The sequence below is a fragment of the Rutidosis leptorrhynchoides genome, chromosome 1 (assembly GCF_046630445.1).
Source record: "Rutidosis leptorrhynchoides isolate AG116_Rl617_1_P2 chromosome 1, CSIRO_AGI_Rlap_v1, whole genome shotgun sequence".
Lineage (NCBI taxonomy): Eukaryota > Viridiplantae > Streptophyta > Magnoliopsida > Asterales > Asteraceae > Rutidosis > Rutidosis leptorrhynchoides.
This window is the reverse complement of record NC_092333.1, coordinates 202,611,822-202,617,827: the sequence shown is the minus strand read 5'-3', so window position 1 is coordinate 202,617,827 and position 6,006 is coordinate 202,611,822.

The window sequence follows — 6,006 nt, the reverse complement described above, 5'->3', positions numbered from 1 at the left end:
AAATATCAGAAACACTATTTGTCAGATTTCCTAAGAGACCTACGGTCAAATCGGTAAGTGCACCACTAACGCTTGGTTGCACTCCAATGACACCTTTAACCGTTGTGGACTTTTGAACCAAGGGCGAGATAACGGCTTTAATGTTACTAGGAACATATTGACTGCATTGTTGGCAACGTTGTTTATGTGTAAATAACGGCTAGCGAAAAATGGTAGCTGAGGAAGTGGCGCCCCCAGTGATGAACGGCTTACGGCTTACGAACAGGCAGTTGAGTGAGGGGAAGTGATTTGTGGATTTGAGATGTCAGCATTGTTATTTAATTGGCTTTTGGTGTAAAACTAAGTGTATCTTCTTTTATAAAATGTGTATCTTCTTGTATATAACTAACATCTATGAAGTGGGATGATTTTAGTTATAAGGAAAGTTCAGTACCAACATTTGTCTTACGTTAAACGTGAAGGTACTATCTTGTACCTACCATTGGTTTTTAAGAAAAGAGACAAAAGTTATAAATGCACTTTTTCATTTTCTATATGGGTTTAAAAAAATATTAGGGTAAATCAGATACTTTCAAAAAGTGTATTAATATGAGTGCACTTAACTTATTAACCAAATAAAAAAACCAGCTGAGGTGACATCTTTGTAGAGAATGAAGTTAGTTATACATCGAAATATAGCCTACACCGGAACAAAACTAAAAATCTATGATCTATTTGTAGCCATATAAAATTCAAAAAAATATAAATTAATAAATTTTACCAGTTCAGCAGGTAACCGTTCACCAATTGTTTACATTAGCTCACTTTTTGAAAGTATGTGAAAGTATAAGGCGTATTTATAGTTTTGAAAAGTAGCCAAATTTGATTTTTCGTATATGCCAAGAAAATGTACACTTAATTACTATTAGTTCACAGTAATTGGGTCAAAACGTGTAAGTTGGCAGGGACACGCTAACCCTGTGTGCCGTAGCACCCACCAATCCCACCCCGAAAGAGACCTGTGCCGGCAAAGTACCTCCTCCCAGTACCCACAGTGACGGCAAGGCGATTTTTACCCCAGCTAGCTAGACCCCCGAAACACTTCACAAATTTCCCCCCGGAGGGAGAAATAATTTCATGCGGGGCGCCCAGACTGAGAATCGAACTTGCGCCTCTATTGGGTCAAAGCTTCCCCCACTGCGGGCCCAGGGATCAAAGGCATCGGGTACCACTGAGCTATAAGCTCGTTGGTAGTTCACAGTAATTGAACTATGAACACCAGACTCTCAATTGAACAATAAATAAGAATTATAAGTACAAGAATTGAGAGAACACGATATGAAATATATGTTTGATAATATTAATCGTGCCAAAAGATACGTCGAATGAAAAGCACACGTCCCTATTTATACAGATCAAAAACCAAATCTGGAGATTTGGTTTCCAAAACTACTTAGCTATAAATATGGAAAAGATAAACTAAAAACAAACCAAATTTGCTAATAACTAGGAAGTAAATTCTGGAGATAAAATCAAATCTTCAAAACAAATCTTCTTAAATAACAAGCATATCTCCAGAATATTCTATGGCTTTTGCTTCAAGAAATCTTCAAACGTTTACTCCAGCAATTCCAGAGTCTGCAACTTCAGACTCTAAACTTTCAGACTCTAAAATCTGCAAAACACTTTTGACTCATCAGATTATTATTTCTATTTTTCCCAACAATCTCCCCCTATCTGATGATGACAAAACAACCTGTACTCCTAAACAAACATCTTTGCATACTCCCTTTCAATTAGCTTGCACTTGCCCTTCATATGAGAAATTTTCTTCAACATGCTCAGCTTGCTATGCAAGTGTTTTAACAACTGCACCCTGAAAGGAGTTGTCTGCTGTGTTTTACATCTGGACAGTAAACTGATCAACATATCAATGCTAGCCTCTTCAAACTGATCACATCTAATCAACATCTTTTGATAGTAGTCTTAATCATCAAGCCATCCAAGTATTCTTAACCTTCTATCTGGAAAATGAGTCATTGTAAGCAATAGAATCACACCTTCAAACTCAGATTTATCAACCTCAACCTTGACAACATCACCTTCATATCTTCTGAATCTAAATCTCTTGTTCATCTGAGCCCTCAAATCACCCTCTGCCATTTGCATAGCAGCAGCCACAACAGCACTAGAACTCCCCTGAATATCACCAACACCACCAACAGTTATATTCTCCCCCTCAACCTGATGCTCCTCCTCAATTTGAGCTCTCTTTGATTGCTCCCCCTCAACACTTGCAAAACCTGCATCTGCAGTACCTGTACCTGCATCATCTGACCTCTTTCTTTTCTCCCCCTTTTTGACATCATCTAAAGGCAGAGAAGATATGACCTTCCAAATTTCAGTTTGTTGATTTTTGAGGGAACAAATATCAGAAGCAAACCAAGTAAAGCATTGTCTCAGTTCATCAACACCAACCATCCTTTTCTCCGGCTCAGCCAACCTGTGATTAATTTCTGCAACAGACCCTGAATCACTTGCACTAGACAACTCCTGCATATCCCCAACCAACCTCCTTACCTCCAACAACTCATCTTTTGATACAAAATTATTATTAAAGTTAAGATTATTAATCTTAGACTGCACACCAGAGAGCTTGTCATCAAACTCCTTAGTCAACTTGGTCAAATCCTGATGTAGGCCAACCATGGTGACTGGTGCCTCAGTCTGAGAAGTAGTGCCATAAGATAAGGGTAGGGTTGGTATGTCCTCACAGCCTTCCTGTTGTAAAGAAAGCTTATCCTTAAACATAGAAGATTTTGAGGCCTGTATCTCACCCTGTGACATGAGTGTGATATTGGCAGCCTGTGCAAGAATGTGTAAGGATGGAACATTTTGGATGGGTAGTGACAGACTTAAGTCTGGGGTAACAGTTGGCTTGGTCATTGCAGCTGGTTTTTGGATTTGGTTATTTGAGTCCAGGATTAGGACTTCTTCAAATAAGTCAACTGAGTGGGTTTCTTCAGTGACTGTAATGAGGGTATCCAAGTTTACTATCCTATCAGGTTTAGGTTAGGTCAAAGCACTGCCTTCACCAACCTCTAGCAGAGGTGATAAAGTAGTACTAGAAGCACCTTGCCTAGTGAATTTTTGAGGTGAATTCACAAGTGCTGTAACATCTAGGGTTTTAAGTATGGTGGTATTCTCAATATGAACTGGTGTGTTCATAAGGTTGGTTAAATGGAGATTTTGTTCAGTAGCAGCGGGAGAAGATGGGTTAGAATGAGGTAGGATTTCCTCATTCATGTCCTCAGCCTGCTCTGTATGTGTAACATCATGGGGTGGAGTATACCGTTAATTCCAATGATACCAAAAAGGCTCTCGTTATTGGTTTTAGCCCCAATAAGGCTCTAGTGTGCGGTTCATCTGCGGGTTACAAGCTTGTGTATTCAAAGTTATTCCCTGTTTTGAAACAACCACACGTCGAGTAAAATTACCGAGCCAACTAAACCCGGTGTCGGTGTAGGGCGGAAAAGATACTCGAGAATGGCAATTTGTACAATCAATTCAATTCAATTCTGGGGTAACAACTCAGACTTCGATTGCTCAGAATCTGCAGGTTGGTCTGCACGGCCAAGATTGACCCAATGCATCATAACAGAAAGTTATCAAAAAGATTGACACAATCATTATCAAATTAATACTCCTGACAAAAATTTTCAAAAAGTTACCATTAACTTCCTTCATTAATACCAAATTTGACCCTTTTATTTTAGGAAATAGAATAAAGAAAAAAAAATTTAACCTAAAAACGAAATTTTTTAAAAAAAAACTTTATTTGACTAAAGAAGGAAACAAATTTATACACAAAAATACACTTGAGTAAACTTTCCCAGACTCTGAACAATATTACGTCACCCAGACTCTAAGAAAATAATTCAGACTCAAGAAATATCATCACTGGACAACATTTCAATAGATGGATATAACATTCCAAGTTGTCCAAGTAGATAGAAATGCCTTTCCTCAGGAGGTGCTTTAGTGAAAATATCTGCCAATTGATCCTTAGTGCCAATATGCTTTAAAAACACTTTTCCCTTTTCAACACAATCCCTTATAAAATGATGTCTGATTTCAATATGCTTGGTTCTGGAGTGAAACACTGAATTCTCAGTAATAGCAATTGCACTTTCATTATCACACATTATTGGAGTTTTGGTCAATGTTAACCCAAAATCCAAAAGTTGATGTTGCATCCAAAGTAATTGAGCACAACAACTCCCTGCTGCTACATATTCAGCTTCTGCTGTGGAAGTGGCCACTGAATTTTGCTTTTTACTGGACCAGCTCACCAATTTTCCACCTAATAATTGACATCCACGAGAAGTGCTCTTTTTGTCTAATTTGCAACCTGCATAGTCTGCATCTGTGTAACCAATTAGATCAAATCCCGAGTCTTTAGCATACCAAAGACCCAGGTTAGGGGTACCTTTTAAGTACCTAAAAATTCTTTTCACAGCTTTATAATGAGACTCCCTAGGATCTGACTGGTAACGTGCACAAAGACATGTAGCAAACATTATATCAGGTCTACTAGCAGTTAAGTATAGAAAAGATCCAATCATACCTCTATAGGTTGATTGACAAGTGAGTTTCTCAGATTCATCTTTATCAAGCTTTTCAGAAATACTCATTGGAGTTCTTAAAGTAGAACAATTTTTAAAACCAAATTTAGTTAACATATCAGAAATGTAGTTACTTTGGTTAATAAAAATGCCTTCAGAACTCTGTTTAATTTGCAACCCAAGAAAATAGTTTAAAGTACATAAATTGCTCATTCTATACTCTTCAGACATAATGTCAGAAAACCATTTTCTTAAGTGTGGATTAGTAGACCCAAAAATAATGTCATCAATATAAATTTGAACAAGTAACACATCACCTTTGTCTTTTTTGATAAATAAAGTCTTGTCAATGGCTCCTCTGGAAAAATTCTTTTCTAGAAGAAATGTTGACAAGGTATCATACCAGGCTCTGGGAGCTTGCTTCAGACCATACAATGCTTTCTTCAATCTGTAAACATGCTTAGGAAATTTCTTACTTACAAAACCAGGAGGTTGTTTCACATACACCTCTTCTTGCAATTTACCATTCAGAAAAGCACTCTTCACATCCATTTGAAACACCTTGAAATCTTTGTGAGCAGCATATGCCAGAGACAGTCTAATAGCTTCAATTCTAGCAACAGGAGCAAAAGTCTCATCATAATCTATTCCTTCTTCTTGTCTATACCCTTGAGCCACTAACCTTGCTTTATTTCTAATCACAATACCATCTTTATCAACCTTGTTTCTGTAAACCCATTTAGTGCCAATTGCAGTTTTATCATCAGGTTTTGGAACCAACTCCCATACATCATTCCTTTCAAATTCTGTCAACTCTTCAGTCATTGCCTCAACCCAATCATTGTCAGCCAATGCTTCAAATACATCTTTAGGCTCAATCAGTGAAAGAAAACAAGAAAAGAAGCAATAGTTTGCAATAGCAAAGTCAGACACAGGTGTCTGAGAAGAAGAGCTAGGTTTAGGCAAACCAGTAGAATCCACAACATAATCCTTAAGATGCTTTGGAGGAACTATATTTCTAGATGATTTTCTAGTAGGAACAGCAGGATTCAAGGTGGTATTTGATGACTGATCATCCTCTTGAATAACAACAGACTCATCTTCTTGTCAAACTTCTTCTGTATGAGAATTATCTGCAGAATCATTTTTCAACCCAGACAAATTAGGTTCATCTGACTCAGACTCTGAATCCAGAGTCTGAACACTGTTTCCAGAAATTAAATTTGACAATTCACCGAGTGCAGATAGTTCAATCCTGAATGACTGATCCATTTCTAAAGAGCTTTCATCAAAAGAAACATTAATGGATTCTTCAATCTTCATTTTCCTCTGATTGAATACTCTGTAAGCTTTAGATACAGAAGAGTATCCCATAAAAATACCTTCATCAGACTTTAGCCTC